Genomic DNA, 24,128 nt, shown 5'->3' with positions numbered 1-24,128 from the left:
CGGATTATGTGGGGTTAATTAACCCTATGCTACAATATTTTACTATTTTCATGTCAAGTTGTGTGGCAGTAGATAGCTCTTGGTCTCAACTAATAGGATGTTCTTCATGGTCTCCACCAAGAAAATTGCACAGGTATGTGCAAGGCTTCACAACATAGAAAGAATCATTCCAAACCATCCATGTCAAAACAGAAAGAGCTATTCCCACAAAAGCATAATCCGCATAGGTAACGAGCTCTAAAGTTTGAAGTGCATATAATGACAAATGTAACATCCAACCGAGGACTGAATACTCAATGCCTTGGTACTGAACTTCCTAAGTGGACCTGTTGTGAGGTCACAAAGGACTACATAAGCTCCAAAAATGCTAGAAGGGAAATATATAAGTCCAAAGAATTTATATCGTAGGTAGATGTCTATTGTGTGAGGACACCTGGGATATACTCATTTAACTTGTCTAGTGCTTCAATCCCTTGCTCATATTATGAACCACTTACCTGAAAATTTCTCCCCATATCCACTTAATTTATCATTAGCCAGCCTCATAAAGTGTGTGGTTCAATGGAATTGACATTGTGTTCTATGGTGGTATTTGTATGTTAGGCTATGTACCGAGGTCTTTCTGTAGCATATATTATAAAGTAACATGGAATTAGATATCATTTTTTGGAATTCATTTGCGCTAAGTAAGTCATTCACCTATGACCATTTCCATGAGAGGTAGTCATAACTGACTAATTTCTCATGATTTTTGAATAGTCCACTTAGCACTCATTACATCAGGTGATGCTCATAGGAGTGAAGAAGTGGGATTGGAACTAGTGAAATGAATCGCATAGCGTAAATCATCACTTTTGGGGCTTGCACCTAGTAACCAGGACTTCCCTAGAGGTCACACATCCCAGGACACCTCTGGCTTAAGCGTGCTTAACTGTGGAGTTTTCCCCACAATCAAGTCCTCTTAGCTTGCTATCCCAATTGCAAAACCTTAGCAAGTATTGTGCCTCATGAACCATTCAAGTAGAATTCCCTTCACTCTTTTGAATTAAGTATGTTCTTAAATGGGTTGTTGTAAAGGAACACAAAATTCTTAAATGGGTTGAATTAAAGGGATAAAGTGAAATGTAAACTAGTACTAGTCTCGGGGTGGGGATAGAAAACCTGAGTAGAGTTAGGGTGGAGACATTACCTTTGGAATCCCTATTTCCTAGAGGGTGGAGACATTGATCTTTGGAATCCCTGTCGCCTAAAGGGTGGAGACATTTATCTCTAGAGCTCCTTTTTGTTTAAAGGGTGGAGACATTTATCTCTAGAGTCCCTTATTGATTAACTGGTGGTGGATATACATCTATGGTGTCCCTCAACAATGATTGGGTGGAGAAGATTTCCTTTGGGATCTCGGTAAATCTCTAAAAAGTTGTATAGGGTGGAGGCAGTATAAACCTCTGGAATGCCTCATTTTTCATGGCACAGTGCTTACATGATATGTTATGGAGATGGAGTGGTAAGGAACGTGGCTCTCATGTGAGGGCCCACATGGTCCATTGAGGTTATCTACTTTAAACATTTTGATTTGATATCTGATTTTTACTTTTACGAATAGATGCAATCTTTGGTTCCTTTAACAAATTCGTTTTGAGCTGGTTTTTGTTCACCCTTACGTTCACCCTTGTCTAGGATTGGATATGCAAGCCTCACAATAATTGTACACAACTAGTAGCCATCTAATTGCTTATAAGTCATGGAAGATTTACTTCAGATGTTGCCTAGTTTCTGCAATTGGCTAATATCTCCGTCATCCTTGTGGACAACACTATTGTAGGGTGACATCTTAGTTATACATTTCAAACAACACCCTAATGCTTCTCAATACAATACCCTGTCTACTCATCACACTAGGTTACACTTCGTTTTAGGATCATCACTTATATCAGGTGATGTTCAAGCTGTGGGATTAATTATCTTTGTTATCTTCTTCGATATGAAATCCAACTGCCCATAAGTGTCTGTCAAGCCAGAGCCTTGTCTCTAATTTAGGAGAAATCCCACAAACTTTCATATCTATCATCAAAGCTAGTATAGGTTGATCATAGTAATAGAAATCCAAACATTTCATCGATCTCATTTGTCCACAAATTGTGGGATAATTTTGAGAGACGGATTTCTTATGGTACCCTCATGTAAACCAGGGGGTAAAATCTTTCTCCTATTGAACACACAGGTCCTTGTTGGGATCCCTTGAGAATCCCAAACTCTCAACGTAAAGATGCCAAAGTGATGTCCATAATTTAAAGTAACCAATTCATCATCTCCAGACTGTAATATCCATTTCTATTGTGTTTGATAATTGTTGAAAATAGACACACTAAAATCCACATAAAAATATGTTGGGATCCCCATCACCTCTGGACTGAATGGTCAATTTTCAACAACTCTCATATTCCCAACAATTTCATTATATGTAACAACATCCTGAGAGTCCATTTCCTCCATAGAGAAGAGTGATGGCTACCAAGATTTCAGGGTTTCTTTGAGAAATTTCAGTGGACTATTTGATTAAACACAGTCTTCTCCTCACTAAAATTTCTAGTAATATTTATTGTCAAGCCATCTATGATATATGATAACTGAATATAAACAAATTCATCCCATTCAGCCTCTCCTTTTACCTTACTATTTTCTGTGAGAAAACCTTGGTCACACTTTCCAGCACAAGAAAAATTCTATCATTTCGTGTTGTACAATGCTTTGTACTTCTATAATTTCCCTGATGCATATCATTTGACCCTTAAGATCTCCAGAGCTGTATTTTCTTCATATTTTTCATCAAATGGAGAGGTAATAATTTCATCATTACAAAATATAAAGGTAGAATTAAGCCTTCATCAAAAGGCTAATCTGGTGTTCTCCCTTTAGCAATTTCTTCATTATCTTCTTCATAAACAACACTATCATTCTCTTCCTAGGGGCTGGTTTGATCACACATCACATTAGCTGTGTTGAGATTGAGTTATGGGAAAAGCAAACAGTTCATAACCGAATTTCAGAAATCTTCTTTAATTTCATTTGTATTATCATATTCATCATATATAGGAATGGATTCAAAACATACAATATATGATATTCCTTTACTTTGAACAAATAATGAATCTGGATCAAGTCTTTATCAGGGCTACTATGTTATTCTTCTTATGGATCTGTAATAGGCTAGTAGCCTCTTTAATGGTGCCAACAATGATAACTTCCTCAAATTTTGAGCTCAACACTTTATCAATGGCAACATCATCATAGTATAGATATTCACCCTCTAAACTGTCTTAATTATCTGGATGATCATCATGTTGAAGGAGATGAGGAAAGTCTTCTTATTACAATACCTTTTCATTTTCATCCATTCCTTCGATTAGCACTAGAGGGTGTTCTCTCTCCACAAAAGCTCCATTATTATCTTAATGGATGCAATCATTTCCTACAAAAATACAAAGGTGTCCTTGCTTATGCAAGGCTGCGAACAAGTGTTGGCCATCATCATCAAATTTCTGAAATCTTGGATGACAATGTTTGAGGAAGCTTTCAACTAGATTTTTGAGAGAATGTATGCTCTTTGGGTTGCAATAATGTTTGAGCCAGCCATTAGGCTATTATCACAAACAAATTATAAATAATCTGGTCATGACATCATGTCTTTCTTCGAATTCTGAGATATACCTCATAATTTCAGGGCATGTGGAAAATCATTAAAAGAGTTTGCTCCAAACTCCTGAAGATCCTTTTCATAGTTAGGATGGTACCTATTTAAGTGTCCTGGGATATTTTCAATATCCAAATTTGGAAATCCTTAATCATTTATGTTTTCTCTTCTTTTCCATTATATAATCTGTGTCATTGGGGAGTGAGGAGGAGTGAAAAGAAGTGGTATTATCGAATTTGCAGAGTTATCTTTGTTTTATAAATTTTTTGCATGTATTTTTTATGCTAGTAATGCTTAGACATCCCTATGGTTATCAATTTCCAAAATTGTTATCTATTTAAATGTTTTATGTTGAGCGTGTGACGTTATGGTGCTCTTCTTGTTATTTACTTGCCAGTATTATTTTCATATTCATCTGCAAGAATAGAACTTAATAAGTTTGCATAGCAGATTTGCACTCTCTTTTCCCCATCCATCCAATCCATGAAGGCATAAGAAATAGATTTATGATTCTTCGCGTAGCCTCCAAATCTCTTCAAATGCTAGATTTTTTCCATTGGAATACTAACACACCTTCAAATCTTTTCCAAGTGAAAATTTCAATTGAAGCAACATAACCTTTCAAAATCAATTAGTTGATAACTTGATAAGCTCTATGATCACACCAATAATCTCCTTAAATGTCATGTTTTAAAAAATTCATGCCCCTTCTCAATATATTTCCACCCCTATAGGTCGGCTTGACAGACACTTCATCCATGGATGTAATAAATAGTAAATACAATAGATTGATTTGGCTCACTTACATTTAAATTCGACATTTAAAGGTAGGCCCTAGATATACTTTGAAAATTATTACCATCCAAAAGTAGGCTATTTATAAACCATTTCAATGCTCAAATGTATATATATATCACCTTTCTCTCACTCATTTAAATTACTTCTTTCTGAGGTATAACTTAGAGCCCTTATAGGTTAAGGTTGCACAACCATAAGGACATTCCTCTTCTCACATAATAGGTCTCAATTTATACCTTTCTGTAGGATTGATGTGAGTGTAGATCACTAGTCTCACATTATCTGAAGACATAGTTTGTATGGTCCTCTATTCCCTCCTAGATTGCAATCTTCTACTACAAAAGAGAGAAGTATATAGCCTTCTAATCCATACAGATCTTTATTGTCTTACGCAATGAATGTGATCAAACTTGTCTCTTCTTGTTTTCATTATTTTGTCATGAATGTGACCCAATTCTAGCCTAGTCATCCATTGTGATCAATTTGGCACCTTGTGCACTTAATCTAGGCTACATTTTACATAATAAAAAGGTAGAACCTTTCATGGCTGTTCTATAATTGAAAATGAAGAAGCTACCACATCTAGTACAGTAGATTATGGTACCAACAAAAATGGAGTGACCATATTACAACTTCTAAATTCCATTTTTCTTATAATTATACTATATTAAGGTTTAGTGCAATATTTACAGGACTAGTAACGTGCTATTTCATAATGACATTAGATGATTCTCGTCCTCTCACTTAACTTCGTTGCAAACTCAAGCAACTCCTCTCAATGCATCAACAACCTAGCTAAGCTTGCAACAATCCTCCCATAAGCTTGCCGCTATATTGTTTTGCATCCTTTTTGGTAAATTTATTGTTCAAATTCCTCAGTTCGATTCATTTAATGAAGTCCGAGGTCTCCTCTAGTTGTGAGCCAACTTTCTCCCCTCCAACAACTTTTGAATTATGATTCATTCTATTGCAATATTCAAATTATGATTCAAATTTGAAATTGCATTTCGAACATTATAGAGAACTTGGTTGAAGAAATTATCAAAGAAAAATGCTACTATTCTATGACATGAATAGCATGAACATGGTGAAGAATGTGAAGTCCATTGTCCACTTATTTCCTCTCTACTACTCTAAATATGACCAGACTTAGGGCTTGGATCTGCCCTCTTATTTCTCATTTGATCCTTTGTCAATCATAGAACTAGGGCCCAATAACTAACCCTCTTAAATATCCTTTTACTCCTGCAAAAGTCAATTCTTATGGAATAAAATGTACAACCCTCTTGTTGCGACAAATCTCCCACTTTTCCACAACACTTAGGACCACCGAAAAAACCACTAATAGTCAAACCACTATGCTTAGGCTTCTTTAGAACTTTCCAAAAATAGACCTACAACCCCTAGAAAATCATCAACATGAAATAGATGCAACATATCTCTCCACGACACCATCATCTGCCGTTAAATACTTCGCCATGTGCATAATATATTCTAATATTTTTGGCCTTGTCTAGGGATTTTTGTAATAGCTACATTGTTTCCCCAACTCGGCTTAAGAGTCCTTAAAGACCTATGCAAATCCTCCTCCAAGAGTGCCAAAGTTTAGGGTCTTAACCACTGTCCACTTCATTCCTCTCTACTGCTCCAAAGATGACCAGGCTTAGGGCTTGGAGCTTCCCTCTTATCTCTGATTTGGCCTAGTGTCAATCACAAAACTAGGGCCCACTAACTAGCCCCATTGGTTTCCCTTCTTCAAAAGTCAATTCTTACTACATACAATGTACAACCCTCTTGTTGTGTCAAATCTTCCACTTTTACACAACACTTAGGGCTGCCCAAAGAGCCATTAACAATGCTCTAACCATTGTACTTAGGCTACTTCAAAACTTTCCAAAACCATACCTACAATCCCTAACAAAACATCAACCTGAAAGACATACAACATACCTCTCTTGGACGTCATCATCTGCCCTCATGTACTCGGCCCTCTGTACAATATCTTCTAATGTCTAGGGTTTCTTGTCAAAGCTACAGGGCTGCCCCAACTCGGCCTAACAGTCTTGAAACACCTATGTTAAATCCTCCTCTAAAATCCCTATACTCTTGTGCTACAACTTGATATTTATATCACAGTTGTTTCAGGTTTGTGTTGCAATACACAAAAGATATTTTGGCCTATTTATAGAGAAATTACACCACAACATATGCATAGAATCTACCACTCCAACTTGGCTAGGCCCAATCCAAAGACAAGAAATATGGGCCCATAGCTCTTGCAAACATTTTGGACCAGAACAATGCATCAAAATGAGTGGGCCCATAGCTCTTGAAAACATTGAAACAGTGGAGGGAGGGCCAATGATAAACCATAGAAATGCTTCAAAACAAATGAAGAAAAACATCAACATGAAAGACATACAACATCCCTCCCTAGGATGTCATCATATGGCCTCAAATACTCCGCCCTGTGCACAATATCTTCTTAGGTTTTATGCCTTGTATAGGTTTTCCTATAAAAGCTACAGTGTTGCCCCAACTTAGCCTAACAGTCCTCAAACACTTATGCAAATTGTCCTCTAGAAGCCCTATACTGATGTGCTACAACTCGGCCTTTATATCACAGTTGTTCTAGGGTTCTGCAGCAATATACAGAAGATATTTCAGCTTATTCATAGACAAATTACACCGCAACACATGGACAAAATCTGCCTCTCCAACTTAACTAGGCCCAATCCAAACACAAGAAAGATGTTCCCATAGCTCTTGAAAACATTTTGTACTAGAACAATGCATCAAAATGAGTGGGCGCATAGCTCTTGAAAACATTGAGACAGAGGAGGGAGGACCAATGATAGACCATAGCAATGCTTCAAAATAAATGGGCCTGCTATTTTTGAAAACAATTGAAATAGAGGGAGGATGATGGTTGTGATATTAAAGTGTGCATCTACTAAACATACTTCACTTATATCAATCTTTGAGTTGAGACTTGATAGGTTGTCTGGCTGGAATCATTTGGATAAACTGTACATAGAAACAGTTAAACAATTTGGAAGAGTAGATTATGCTCACCAAAACATGTAATAATTTGGATAAGTAGTCGATCATAAAGGAATAATTCATAAATCCTTTAAACTCGGCCTTTTGAAATGACCATACCCAATCATCAAAATTTAATAGGCATAAATGAGGTAGAGAAAATTCTATTGGATATTTGAATTCATCCAATTATCATATTCTATGGTCACTGTTGTTGGTGCACTAAGATGTATTTTTACAGGCAATTTTAGTTCCTACATTAATTGTCAACCCAAGGTAAGTATGTTTATCTCAAGAGTGTCAACACAATCTATGTAGTGAATTCAGAGGTTAGCTAATGGTAAATCATTGCGATCACTAATAAATATCTCTTCAACTCAATTCACACAACTCTTAAAGAAATAACTAAGGAAGAAATGACTCTAACAGAACTCTTAACGCACTCTACAATTTTGTCTTACTTATTCCAAAATCAAATGAATCTGAATGCGAATGTAAAGAATCACCCTTGAAAACCTTTGAATAGAATTAAAACTAACTCACTCAATCAAGAAAGAGAAATGTAACAATTGAACAACAATGTTAATCTATAACAAATCAGAATTGAATGGAAAATCCTAATTGAACAACAATCTCAATTGAATGGCAATTCCCAATTGAACGAAAATCTCGATTGAATGACAATTCCTAATTAAACGACAACTGAGCATTGAACAACAAGAAAGAAAATACAATAAATGATTTCTAAACAACAACTTTTCTCTGTAAGTGGATCATGGAAATCAATTAACACTATCTCTAAGATCTACGATAACATAACTTAGAATGAACAACAATCTACTACTGAAACTAATATAACTAATCCAATCAAAGCATTACTCAGATACATCACATGACTAAGTATGAATAGAAATGAACAACAGTATCAATTGGAATCGTTAATCCTCACAATAAGCGAAATGATATTAACTAAACATTAACAATCAATAAAGATTCAAATGGAAAGATTATAACAGAAGAAAGCAATAGAACTTCTCTTGACCGGGACAAGAGTCTCCAGATGTCTCTGCTAAGTAATACTTAGAATATAAGTGAAGATCAAACACAGTCTCTCTTCATTAACATAAGTAACTAGATTACAACATCACTGAGATAACAATATTATATGTCTCAAAAATAATAATTATAGATTACATAAGTCTGACTGATTTTCGTTTGCCTTTTAGCCTTATATATAATAGTAAAAGAGTAAACTAGATAAAAGTGAATCCTCAGGATTAGGGGATCCTAAGGATTTCGAAATACATAATATAATTCTATCATGAAATAGTATTTGTCTACTTGGTCTCTCGCTACCTTGCCTACCTCAGAAGTTGTCTTTCCCTTTTACGGCCTAGTGTTGCACTGTCAAGTGAACAATTATTGACCAATCCGCATCTTCTACACACAAGGATAGTAAAAGGTCAGTTTCTAGTGCACGATTTATCTCATTTGTTACCAAGTGCTTTCTTCTAACTTTAACTATTATTTCCTTTATTTAAATCCATAAACAAAGATAATCGTGTAAGGATAAATATGAAATAAGGCAGTTACTAACTAGAAAATATACTTTTTTCTTGACCCAACATACTCCCCATCTTACCTTGTTGCATGTCCTCATGCAATTAAATAGTTGATGTGTAGTTGAGTTAGGGAGTAGGTTGGATATACCTCCTCCTTATAATGTCTGAAGCCATTTTTCTTGTTTAATATAGCAAAATCTTGGGTAACATCGTGATCCTTGAAGGTGTAATCACAACGATACTTTCCTGGAGGATACCATATGATTGGAGTCCTATACCGACATCCTACCCATTTAGGTCCCATAGTCAAAATCATGTTACTGTATTTATAGAAATCAGAGGAGGCAGCTTTAAAGTTCCAATATCCAAATGTTTCTCAATTTCTAATAGTAATGATGGAGGCTTCCCACCTTTCTTAAGTTGCAGACAAGGCTTCCTCCTTAATCTCTTGGAATTACTCTTTTCTAGCTTTCATAAAATCTGTATGAAATGGCTCCAGTTGGCCTATAACACCATCTTGCTTCATGAATTGCTTATGTTTACTTAAGAGCTACAAGGTTTTGGTTGGTTCCCCTCTCACCCATAGGTCAATTCCTTCTTCATGCTGCCTAAAAGTATTATGGGCCTTGGCCCACTTGAGTTGATTAGTGGTGAAAGAGAGAAATGCCTTGATTTGTACATCCCATATAAAGGGGCCAAGGTTGCTCTCCCTTGCATCTTCCAGAAAGAAATTGTGCATATAAAGCACACAGAGGAGGCATTGTACCTACTCATCCTGTTCTCTAAAGCATTCGACAAAATCTGGGGTGATTTTGATTTCCACAAGCCTACCAGTCGTAGCAGCTTTGATTTTCAGCAGGAGGAACCTTTCTAGGATGAACGAGGCATAATTTATAGCAAGGGATCTACATGAAAAGGTGTCAAAATAAAGAGAGAATACCGTTTCAAACTGCTCTTTAGCCTTCTGTAATTTCTCTCGTGCTTTCTCAAACTTTTTCTGTTCAGCCCTAAACTAAGCAAAATTATCATCCTCAGTTATGGTTAGTGCCGCAAACATTTTCTTTAATTCTTGACGTATATTCAGGGTCACTACCTCCTCCTTGTACTGGGCTAATTCTTGCTACACCTTAAGTAATTCATTCTGCAGTCTGCTAATAAATGCCTCCTTGATTAGGGGAATATAAGCAGGTGTTTCTTCTGTTTGGGTTTCTACTTCCTGGGTCTCCATGGGATCGGTCTGAGCAACAGCTTCAGTTTCCTCTTGAATCATGGAATTACCAATTGGAATGTCCTCTTCAGCATCTATTTGAATAACAGTATCCATGGTAGGGTGGTCCGTTTGGGTCTCCCGTGAGAAAACACAGGGGTCTTCGGTTTACATTTCAGTCTCTTCTAAAAGGTATGGCTCTATCTGAGTTTCCTTTGGATAGGCCAAAATATCCTTAGTTTGGGCCTCAACATCCTTTCCAGAATGATGTTTTGTCTGTGTGCCTGTGGTCTCTTTTTCTACTTTCAAATTCCTGGCTCTAATGGCCTGCTTTAACCACTGCCTTAGATGCCCAATTATTCGCTTCTATTTCCTATACTTCTTAAGAACTTTTATGAGCCTGTCCCTATAGGACTTCCTTATCCTGCGACTTCCAACTGGTGATGGGCTAATTGCATTTTCCTCTGGTTCTTGCACAGGTGGTAATGTGTCAGCATCAGGGGGGGTTCCATCTAGAACTGTATCTCCCGATGAAGTTTCACCTTCTAGCTCTACTTTATCATGGATTTCTATTTCAGGAGATCCCAATACAATGGTGTCTCCTAAACAATTTCCATTTTCCGAGTTTTCTTCTCGGGAGGCCTCGTCCTCATGGGACTTTCAAAAAATAGTATTACCTCATTGATTTTCCTCTCCTAGAGTTTCATCTACAGGGTTTTCTTCAACTGGGGGGTCCACTGGACTGGTTTCTATTGTTTTATTTCCTCCTCTAGTGACTACTTCTTCATGTACCTCCGCTTCAAGGGGTTTTTCCATAGAAGGAATTGGTTCCCTTTGTTCTCCCATGGAATCAATGACTGGTAGAGTTTTCTCATGACCAGGGCTGTCAGTAGGAGAAACTCGTTGGGGGTACAATTCTGTTCTTCAACATTCCTCGATTGTTCTTAACCTTCTCCAAATATTCCCATGTTTTCCAATACCCTGGCCACTTCATCCTCATAGTCTTGCAAAAGGGAATTTTACGGACTTGTAGGTGGTGTGCGAGATGGTACAGCCTCATTTACTTGAATTTGGATACTTCTTTGGGCTCTCACTCGCACAGAGCACTTACCTTTTGCTGGGTTCAGGGGTATGGAGGAATTCTTTCTTTTTAGTGTCCTTCTCAGACCTGGGGTTCTTAGCCCTTGTTGCTCTATTACCATGTTTTCTGGTGGTGGAGCCAAAGTAAGATTTACAACATTATCATAGGTTAATTGCTATTGGGCCAGTCCATTCATAATAATTAATTTAATCAATCGATGATAACTGATTACTTCATGTGAGTCCTTAGCTATCATAACTCGACATGCGACATGATGTAATAGGAAACTCAAATAAAATGGCAGATTAACTAAAATTTTCTATTTTAAAATGGCTAGAAGTTTCAGTTGGTGGGGCTTTACCACATCGTGTCTACTGTTACAGGTAATGTACCTTTGCATGATGACGACCAATTCTTGCCACAATTGCCTTGACTCCGGAGGATGGATCCCTTTTCTTGTTCACACCAGTTGCTCTCCTGGATCCTGGAATACTTCAATCGCATTGTTTAGGAGGACATGTTTTTCTCCATTTGGTTCCTCTATCCAGAATTCCACTGAATTTGGCTATGACCACTTCAGAAATTGTTATACTTCTGCCTCTGACTGTGGTGCTGCCGTTCTGCAAATTCTGCAGAAATTTCAACGTCAGATCCTCATTAAAATCCTGCAAACTATTTAGATATTGGAGCCATCCTACGTGCTTGAGAATTTCACGAGCTTGATCTGATACCATAAGCATTAGCGGTTCATTCTAGATAGCTCTTCCTCCCATGGCTATTGTACCTGTAACTAGTTCGCTTGTATGCAATTATTTTAAACTTCCATAATTTAGAACAACAAGGGAGAATGTTACATCAATTAACAGAGAAATGATGATGTTTTGGGGATTAATATCATATTTAGTTAAGTCATTGGTCCCATCAACCACACTTAATGCATGGTCATGATTATGCCTACCAGCCATAATGGTCGCCTTCCTTTCCCCTATTAGAAAAAATTGCAGCTTATTACTCATTCATAATCATCAAGCAATCCTTCCCTGGAATTTAATTCAAATGATTATCACAAAATTATCATAACTTTGACACATGTCATGTGTACGCAGGCCATCCCCCCTATGATGAGAAAAGGGCGTCCATCTCCTTTCAACATTTGAAAAGCAAGTGAAAGAATTAACGATACATAAATGCCGACAACCAATCCCAAAAACAATGTGTTAATCGGTAAAGCAATTAAAGCAATACACATTAGCAGATGCGAAACGGCTGAAAAGAAATTAAAACAGAGATTTTAATGCATTATGGAAAAAGATTTTCACCATAAGAGGTATTAATGACAAAGGCAAACAGTATATGTTAATGATGCTCGTAAAATGATTGGACCATTTAGAATATAATGAATATATGATATAAGCTACCATGCAAATCAGCGTCTAAAAGTGTTGTTAAAATGGAAAATTCCCTTTAGAAACAAATCCATACGTGATAAGAGCTTAAAGAACATTTGGTAGTGTAATATGATACCTCGATACCATAAGTAGAGTTGCTACTACTAGCAAGCATTCATAGCCTCGATAGGGTTGCTCTTTAACTCCAAAAATGAGCGAGAGTACTCCTTTCAGAATGTAGATGGTTCTTCTTTTTCTTGTAATAAATAGAAAACTATGCTGGCATGGTGACCAAATGACCATAGTGCCATTCACCAGGATATAAGAAAGTGATGAGGCTGGCTCGTGATGAGACCCCTTGCCCTTCTGACAGTTTTAAGCATTAACAAGATAATTACCTTGGTTTGGTAGCCAAATTGGAATGCCACTTGTTATATCCTTATGATCATCGTAGACTGGCTTGTGATGAGACCCCCTATACTTTTAAGACAATGTTTGATTCATTTTCACATTCCATTATGTCCATTTTTCTATTTGAATTTTTACTTGTTAAAAAGAGGGAGGCTCATTTGCTTCTTAAGAGTCACGGATGGTGTAAGAAGTAAGAAGATGCTAATGAAATTTTATACTCTTACCCCCATATCATCATATCAATGAGATTTATCTAGTTGATAGTGTAAAACATAAGCCAACATGTTTTGAAAATAATGAATCATTTTATGATGTGTCCAAAGAAAAAATGTTTAGTCAGTCATTATAAAGATACGCCATATGAGGTTTTGGATAAACATAACCATCAAAAGGCTTCATGAGTCATAATGGTCTTGTCATTACTATTTTTTTTCTTATTTCAAGCAAAAATCCCTACAAATGGTGTTTATTCACAAGACAAAGGAGAAAAGAAAAAGAATGGCATCATGACCGTTAAGAAAATTCACGATTTATTCTATCAAAAAGACAAAAAAAAATCACAAACAAAAGTGTTGTTCAATCAATTGAACAACAATCGTTTAATCATTTGAACAGAAAAAATCGAAAACAAAAGTGTTTTTCAATCGATTGAACAACAACCGCTCAATCGTTTGAATAGTAAAGATCACAAAAAAAAGTGTTGTTTAATCAATTGAACAACAATTGTTCAATAGTTTGAACAAGAAAAATAAAAAATGAAAAAGCATGGTTCGATTGATTGGACAACAATCACTCAATCGTTTGAATAGAAAAAACAAGAATACAAAAGTGTTGTTCAATCGATTGAACAAAAATCGTTCAATCATTTGAACAGAAAAAACAAAAATACGAAAGTGTTGTTCAATCTATTGAACAACAATCGTTCAATCGTTTGAACAACAAAATCAAAATGCAAAAGTGTTGTTCAATCGATAGAACAACATTCATTCAATTATATGAACAACAAAATCAATAAAACAAAAATGTGTTGTTGAATCGATTGAACAACAATCTTTCAAACTTTTGAACAACAAAACCAAAATGCAAAAGTGTTGTTCAATCGATTGAACAACAATCGTTTAATCATTTGAACAACAAAAATCACAAACAAAAGTGCTTGTTCAATCGATTAAACAACAATCGTTCAATCATTTGAACAACAAAGTCAATAAAACAAAAATGTGTTGTTCAAACGATTGAACAACAATCGTTCAAACATTTGAACAACAAAAAAATGTGCAAAAAGTGATGTTCAATTGATTGAACAACAATCGTTCAATCGTTTGAACAACAAATATCACAAACACAAGTGTTGTTCAACCGATTGAACAAAAATCATTTAATCGTTTGAATCTAAAAATCAATAAAACAAAAATGTGTTGTTCAATTGATTGAATAGCAGTCGTTCAATCGTTTGAAAGACAAAAAGAAAATGCAAAAGCGTTGTTCAATCGACTAAACAACAATCGTTCAATCATTTGAACAACAAAAATCATAAACAAAAGTGCTTGTTCAATCCATTGAACAACAATCATTCAATAATTTGAACAACAAAATCAATAAAACAAAAATTTGTTGTTTAATCGATTGAAAAACAATCATTCAAACGTTTGAATAGAAAAAACTAAATGCAAAAAGTGATGTTCAATCGATTGAACAACAATCGTTCAGTCGTTTGAACAATAAATATCACAAACAAAAGTGTTGTTGAATTGATTGAATACCAATAATTCAATTTTTTTAACAACAAAATCAATAAAACAAAAATGTGTTGTTCATTCGATTGAACAAGAATCGTTCAATTGTTTGAACAACAAAAACAAAATGCAAAAGTGTTTTTCAATTGATTGAACAGAAACCATTGAATCGATTGTGTTATCACAAAACCCAGCCCTAATAGGCTGCTGATCAGGAAGACTTTGAGTAATTATTTCAAACCAAACTTTTGGTTGAGGCTTAGCCTCCTCAACCTGAGAGGGCTCTTTCATTGGCTTAAAGATTTCAATTAAAGATTAGATGACTAACTCTATAAAAAGAAACAAGTGGAAAGGTATAAATGGTTGAACACAATCAATAAAAATCCATTGGGCTTATGGAGTTAGAATATGTTTCAGTATCACAGAAAGATTAGCTTAACATGGAAGTTAGGGCATCAAGAATTTTAATATATCTGCAAAACAGAACAAAAATATAAGGAACACAGCCTATAAACACATGTAGGAAGTTAGAGCATTGTCAATGAATTCTAAGTAACATGCATTCATACCACTGCAAGTGAGTAAATGGAGGAAACCATGAGGGAAATCAAACATTAAAACTCTCTTCTGAATCCTGAGTAGTAAAGCCAAATCTCTATATTAACATAAAAAAACAACCTTCCACAATGACATAATATGACTGTTTCTTTTGAAAATTTCTAACCCTTAGTGCATTACACCTCCTAATGTTTATAGAGTTCATTACAATCCTGGATTCCTTCCTCCAGCATGAGGGGAATTCGAATTTACTTGACTTGACACCTATTCATACTTTAAACAAACTATTAATTACAAGTTGTAGTCAAATAACAATCCTACAACTAGGAGTACGACTCCTTATTATGCTAGCAACAACCTAGACTTTGGAATAAATTATATCTTTGATAGTTGCTCCTCCTCCTTAACTTCGACTTTGGTGATGACTATAACCTCCATGTTGGCCTTCAATCACCTCTCCTTTCATTGTCCTGAAAACTAGGCAACTATCCCCTACAATGCTACTTTGGTCTTCAAGGATATTCTTCGAAGTTTCTGCTGGCCACACTATCTCTTTTAGTCACATGACACATATTGAATTAATCATAGGACCCTGCTCTTACATTTCTACCAAAATAAAACTCCTTGAAGTTGCTTGAAGGAACACAAACTGGATGAGCTATGAAATGTACTGTTATTTTCGTAGCACAAGGCTTAGTTCTTGCATATATCTTGCATTCCTTGAGTTCATCTTTACTTAGGGTATAAACATTCTCAAATGATCTTCTTACATCTTTGTAGCAACATCCTTCTAAAAAATAGCCCCTTTTTCCTTTGAATATTAATCCTAAAACAAAACTGCAGCTACAACAATTTCGTAGCGCACCACGAAACTGTTGAGCATTGCATGTCACCTACAACAGTTTCATAGCACGCTACGAAACTACTGTGTGAATCAAAATACATAGTTTTTCCTCAAAAATTATCCTTCTTGGTATCACTTCACCTTATGCCAATAGGCCACATATATATTTTGAGATTATCCATCCATAAACAACTTCAAAAAAGTAATGTCCTAATAAAAATTGTGTTAAGGCTCCATCACTTATTGTCCGGTTCATTTGTGCTGAGGCTATCCTCCAGATTTTCTTAGTTTAATCTTCAGGTCCTCAATTTTCCTTTTCATCACTCTAATATTGGTTCTAAGCCTGTCATTAATCCATCTGATGTATCTTGCCTCTTTAATGGTAGGGACAATCCAAGTGAAGTATTGACCATCTCTACCAACTATTTCAGGTTTTGGAACTTTCCCTTCTTCCCACATGGCTTTTACTCTTTTGAAATTGGCTTTTTCAACTCCATGTTTCCTTGCCCTTTTCTTAAGTTGAACAATCTCAAGATTGGCAAGCTTCAATTTCTTCTTGAATTCCTCAAAGCTATTTTCTTCTTCTTGAGTATCAACTTCTTTGTTTCTGTCATCTTCATGCGTGAGTGATGGTTGCACTACTGGAACTGCAGGCTCTTAACAGAATCCTGATATCTTCACTGTTTGATTCACCTCCAGTCCTACCTCTTGTAACTTTTTGGACCGCCTAGTCACAGGCCTTCTCGGCTTAAGAACAAATTCTGAAATTTGATCATCAAACTGTAACTTTTTGGAAGATTTTATCTTTTTTGACCTGCTTTCACCTAGTTCAATTAAGTCTACTTGGACCAGAGGAGACTCTTCTATGTCAATGACCCGGAGAAGATCATTCAAACTACCCTTTGAGGTTGTGCTTTCATCAGTGACCACAGTTTTACCCTTTTGCTTGGTTAATTGGCTTCTAGTTACTCTTCTCTGGAATGTTTCACCAATGGACTATTCTTGTGCTGCTACCTTGATTTGAACCTTCTTCTTTCGTGACTATTGAGGGGTATCTTGAGAAATCAGTGGTGTCATTGGTTCCTTAACTTGCTTTCTATATTTTAGTTTCACAAACCTACTTGACCTAGCTTCTCCTTAGTGACTAGCTGTTGGTGATAATATTTCCTTAGCCCTAGGACTAAGTCCTGTTTCAGCTCTAAAACTAGACATAAATATAAAAGCAGACCATTCTCTATCTACCTTCTGAAGTTCATGCAAGACAATTAATTTGATTAAGCCATGATGGAACAATGATGTTTCATAAGCTTCTTTCTTCAACTCTATTTCATGAGACATCTTGCCTAAGCTTCAAAACAAATAGAAAGGTAGGTCTAGAGATATTATTCCAGTGAAATGTTATAAGAGTTTGAAATGGTAAGAATATACCTTGTGGTATCTTCCTTCACAGGTAAAACACCTTTGTATGCATGTGAGTAAGTTGGAAAATGAGTCTTTGACATAACTCCTGGGCACTGCTTTAGTTAAATCTGAGTTTATAAATTCTGGCTTCAGGAATATCTTGCAGGGTACCATCTCAAATTTGAAATTCTTAAACCATCTCTCCTAACCTCTAGAAATCTTTGTGAGTAAAGATATGATCTCAGGAGAAACTGGTAATTTTAATACTCCAACCTTTGTATTCAAACCTGTGAAATTGAGAGAAAATTCCTTGCTTACTTGGCTGTGACCTCCTTGTAGTTTTTCACAGAACCTCCAGCAACCCACTTTTTCGAAGGCTTCTTCGACTTCTTTATCCTTTGCGAGAGCATATAAGCCTTCAGGCTCAGTTCTCAAACACCAACCTGATCTATGATTCTTCTTCTATTTAGAAATTTCTTCTTTGAAATCCCTGTAAACGAAACCTGCAAGAAATTGCCCTGTTTAGTTTAAGAACTGCCTCGCTTAAATTTGATGAAGCGTTGCCTCTCTTGAAGCTTGCGAAAGAATTCTAGTCTATGCTCACCCTGGCTTGTTAAGTCAACCTTAAGGAAAGCATCAAGTGTTTCTCATGCATGAAAATGACATGAAAATGACGAGGACCAATTTACCCTTACCTTTTCTTTTTTGAAATTTGAAATGAGTGCAGACAAATTACTCCTAATGAATCTAATGATGAATGTCAATGGTTGCATGTGATAAGTAAGGTTCATGGACTGACACCTGATGATGAAACATTAACGGATTTTGGTGGATTTGACAGCTAGAAAAGATTTGGCATGAATCCCTGATTTCGTAGTGCATCCACTGTAAATTCAAGGTTATGTGCTACGAAAACTCCTAGCTATGAATCCCTGATTTAATAGCACATGTTATGTATTTTCAGAGTTTTGCGCTACGAAAACTCCTAAATAGTTTCGTAGTGCATTTAAATTTTAAAATGACCAAATACATGACACTTTTGGAATGATGTGGGATCCATAATGGATAAAACCAGGTTGTTGACCTTTATTTGATAATGGAAACCAGACTCTGACTCTATGACTTAGACTCTAAACGAACATAAAAACTTTGGAACCATACCAGTTGTCCAAAATTTTAGAACATTTTATAGTGATAAAAGATTGAATAACACTTATAAAGAAATAAAAATTCTCATATTTACATGGTAATGTCTATTCTTAATTGCAATCAACCAAAAAGAGTATATCCATTATTTCCAATTTCTAATGAAATTTTAATTTTTTGAAAGAAAAGCTACTAGGTCATCACTTTCTGCAGCTAAGAATTGCATGGATGGGTCCTTGCGTACCTACTCGTAGAAAGACTCCTTGGTGTGTAGTTTGTGGTAGAGGCGTACCAGTGTCCGTTCACCTTAAAAGAAAGGCCAAATCTATAAATGGTAGTCAAGGTAAGAGTACCATTGTTATGCACTTCTTGAATCTCATAAGGGTAGAGCCATCTTGTTTGCAAATTTCCTAGGAAGTCTTGGAATTTGGAGTCGTAAAGCAGTGCCCAATCCCCCTTTTGAAACTTTTTCTTCTTGATAAGGTTTTCATGCCATTTTTCCCTTTGTTGCTGAATAATTGCAGTGTGTTGCAAAGTAAGCAGTTGATTCTCATCTAGTTCGTTAATCTATTGGAGTCGCTTGGTTTGGGCTTCTGTTAGATCCAACCCTACTTCCTAGGTCGTCCTTAGAGTCTTTGTTTTGAATTTGATCAGAAAAATAGGTTCTTTGCCGAAGATGCGATGGTATGGAGAGTATCTAGTAGTATTCCTCCGAGTCATGCAATAAGCCCACAAGGCCTCTGGCAGTAGAGTAGCTCAGTCTCACTGGTGTGTTGGGACTATCTTGGTCAGAATCACTTCAATGAACTTATTGGTGCTTTCGACCTGCCCATTTGCCTGTGGGTCATATGGGGAAGTGATCTTGTGCGTAACATGATGATTCCTAAGAGTGGCAATAATCTTATGTCCTGTAAATTGCCCTCCCCCATCTGTGATAACTTCTCGTGGTAACCCATACCGCACAAATAGTCCAAAAAGGAAGTTAATCACAACTTCCTCTGTGGCTCTTAGTAAATCTACTGTTTCCACCCATTTCGTCACATAATCTATGGCAACCAGTATGTAGGAATTTTGGTTGGATGACAGATGGAATGGGCCAATGAAGTCTAATACCCACCTCTCGAAGGGTTCTATGACTAGTTGAGGTTACAGAGGCATTTCATTAGATTGGTTAGACCTGCCCATCCTTAGACATCTATCGCAAGCTTTGGTATATTTCTTAGCATCCTCAAAAATAATGGGCCAATAATAGCCCATCTATAATACCTTATGCCCTGTCCTTTGATCTGAGAAATATCCCCTACAGGGCTCATTATGTTAAGCCTTCAAGATATCATAAATCACATCCTCATTAATGCATCTATGTATGGACATTCCGGCCCCTGTGTGAAAAAGATAACCGCCTATCCAAGAGAATTGGGTGCTACGATAAACGATTAGCTTCCTTTCTCTTACTGTCAAATGTCTAGATAGCTTCCCAACTACCAGATAATTTTCCACATCTGCGTACCATGGCATCTTGCTACCACAAAAAATATATGTTCATTTCGAAATTGGTCGTCTACAGCCAGTGGATCATTCACCTTTGGAATTCGTGATAACAAGTCAGCAAAGGGGTTTTCCTTCCCTGGACAATCCTTGATAGTAATATCAAACACCTGCAAAAGCTATCATGTTACTCAACCATTTGTGATAGGTTTATTAGCTAGATATCTAATGATAGAGTGATCAGTGTACAGAAAGATTGGGTAGCTAGTTATATAGTGTCTAAATTTGTTTATTGCATAGGTAACAAATAAGAATTATTTTTCTGTCACTATATAATTAAGCTATGTAGAAGTTAGATTTTTGCTAATGTAATATATAGCATAAGGTTTCTTGTCCTCCTCCTAACCAAGGACAGTACCTATAGCTACATCTAGTGTGTCTGTGGATATGTGAAAAGGCAACTTCGAGTTTGCTTGACGTAATATTGGTGTTGTTGAGACAAGTTTCATTAAACCTATAAAAGTTGTGTCACATTTGTTAGACCAACTAAAATCAACATTTCTAATAAAGCATAGAGAGGTGCAGAAATTTGTGAAAAGTTTTTAATAGCCCTACGATAATAGCCTGCATATTCTAGGAAGCTACGTACCTCTATCTGAGTGCAGGGGGTAGGTAGTAAAATAATTACCTAAATTTTTGTTGGGTCTATTAGCGCTTGAGATTTCACCCTAGGCTGAGGAAGGTAAACCTTCAAGGCAACATCAAACCATTTCACCTCATAGCTAGCCCTACGGGGTATGAGAAGGCTCTCTCCGGTCAAACTCGGTAGATCTTTCAATAGGATGAGCTGACCCAATTAGGAACACTGATATTAGGCTAGTAAACTGATGTAGGAAGGTTGATTTGGGGTTTTTAATGACGGGGTTTTTCTGGGCTGCATGGGCAAAATCACAGCTTCAAACAGAGAAATATAATGAACAACACAGGTTGACGACTGAGGCAAGGTAGGCAAGGAATTTAGCATCAAATCTAGATTTTTAAATGGGATGGCAAGACTGGTGAGGAGCTAAGGAGGGCAAATAATACTTTGAATCCTCCTTAAACAGAAGAAAACATTGAATTGAACAAATTTATAGGAGGAGCATACAATACTATGAATTCCTACCTAAACACTTCATTTGTTCATTTAGATATGATCATGTAGTGAAATGGAACATAACAGATTACATATGAAACACAGGGAAAACTTATGCTAAATTAACATACCACATGAATCTCAGAAGTTAGAGCTGTGAAATTTTCATTAAAAATCCCTCTGTCAAAGACTGTACAATGAAAGCTCTGTTCCAGCACTCAGCACTCAGAAAAAATCTCCCTTTCACTAACTCTCCTCCAAATGAGTTTTTAATACAATCAATAAAAAATGCTGCCCAAAACAGGGGCGCTGTTTTAACTACAATTACAAAAATTAGAAAAGGTTGTTTCATCTATGCTAAAATAAAACATCGTATTCCTAAAAATCCTCTGATGGCTGACATATGGAGCGCAAATCCTGTTTGAAGCATTGACTGAGGATAAAAGTAGGCGAATTGACTGTTTTTCTGCTGTGACAGATGTCTACAATCAAAGACCCCATTGTAACATGGCGCTCTAATACGGCATCTCCATTTAACTGTTCTTCATTATCACTGTTCCGAGAGCAGAGGATCAAAATAGACAAAATTCGTTCCTAAATCGCTGCTTATGACAGATGTCTCTGTGTATGTTTCGGGTTTTTACTTTTCACCTTCGTTTTCTGTTTGAAATCTTTAACAATCTCACATTTGTGCACATTGTGCCAGTTGTATTCCATGTATGCTCTTTATCTGCCTGCGCTGTCTAAAACGCTTCCATCTGCATTGCCACGATGATTCGATGATGATTTAGTGTCAGAAACAAATATGCCTTGCCTATCTTCATCTGTAGAAACAGAACCTGGAAATGATAGCAGCATATATCACAAACAAGAGGCTCGTTCACAGGCTTAGAAGGGTTCTCTGCCAAAGCACGTGATGCGCCCCTTCAAAATGTTTTCTGTTTGGAAGGTTTCCTTAAGAGAATCGGGACGGTGAGCAAAAACACAGACTCCTTCCTTCGCAGACCATATATGCAGACACCCGTTGCGCAACCCATTTGAAAGCATTTGAATATATAGGTTCACCGTCTTCAATTTGAGCAATTGTCTTCCTTGCTCGACATCCCATTCGGATAAAAGAACAGTCATTGGCCTCGAATGTGTCGTAGCAATTAAATTAGTCAACTAATGACAAACTTACTTGGCAAAAGAAAGGTTTGCACATATAATACAGTTTATAGGAGGCACAAACTGTAATGACGATGCACAAACTTGCAAGAGCTCTGATGTGTGTACGCAAAGAGCCACACAAAATATTTTACCTCTACACCCATCAAATTTTGCTCCTGTACTACTCCTGTAACCAGCGAAAAGGGAATGCAAAGGTAGATTTTCACCAGACCATACTTTTGCTCATGCTTGATTAAAGTCCTGAGGAAGAGACTGCAGTCACAAACAATAACTGAGCAATATACCATCTTGTACATGTCCTGCTTAATTACAGCCTCTATAAAGATCGCATCCATGATGGAACATCCTCGTTTCCTCAACTTTTCGCAAAAGATCATACTTGGCTCTTCACCTTTGCATCTTTCACTACTAGTATTCTTTCATAAAATTCTTTGTTCGTTGCTCTGACTTGTCTCACCACCAGAATTCTTCCATGAAACTCCTTCCCGTGCAATGAAGCAATGGCAGCCTCCACTTCTGATTGCGAGGCTAAAGAAACAAAACCAAAGGCACGAGGCACTCCATCTTTACGATTATAAACGACTTTTGCACCCAAGACATTCCCATTTTCACTAAACAAATCTCTCAGGGTCTCCTCCCATTCTGTATGCTACAGCAACAATCTCAAATTCTTGCATGATGTCAGTGAATTCTAATATTTCTTTATGTACTTCCAGGATTACCGCCAGAGGGCGTGCTCTGCAATGAAAAATATATATCGAAACAGACCATGCTCCTCTGTCAGAAAAGTTGCGAGGAAACAGAATGTAAATGAACACAGAACATCATCATCAGTTATAAATGCTACTGCCCAGGCATCGCTCTTTGAAACTAAGAAGCTGCTGTCAGAAGCAATACGAACACTGCGAAGTGCTGAATCTGCCAGTAATGCTACTGGGAACGTTTTGCGAAGGAACCTAGAGTCAAATGGTGATGCAAAACATTTGCAATCAAATTATTAGATGGACAACTCTCTGGTAATTCCTCTGGCAAAACGTGGACCATTTGATGTTAATGACACCCATTACTTGTCTTCTAGGAACGATGGGAAACAAGATGACCATGATATGTATGAATACAGCTTAAATGGTATGTTGACTGATGGCATATCTCACCATGCCCATATATACAGTCATTCCACAGCAATAGGCAGAACAGAAGTCCCCGGTTATGTTAATTCTCTGTTTGCAACTCCTGATAACACACCGGAAGACACTACTAAAATCTTTGAGGCAATAATTGACAAAACAGCTGGAAACAGCACCATATCCCATCCAGACCCAAAATTTTTATGCCCTTCACTGAATCAATCATGCTAGTGTGGTGACGGACAATACTGAAGAGTTTGCAGGGAGACTTCTGCCAAAGCTCTTGAAATACATTACAGTGTCTGTAGATGCAATACCTGCAGCTTCTAATGGCCAAACAGAG

Source organism: Pinus tabuliformis, chromosome 4_2, assembly GCF_031772625.1.
Source record: "Pinus tabuliformis cultivar Carrire ecotype Pingquan chromosome 4_2, CPIR1, whole genome shotgun sequence".
In the NCBI taxonomy this organism is placed as follows: domain Eukaryota; kingdom Viridiplantae; phylum Streptophyta; class Pinopsida; order Pinales; family Pinaceae; genus Pinus; species Pinus tabuliformis.
This window is presented reverse-complemented; position numbering follows the sequence as displayed.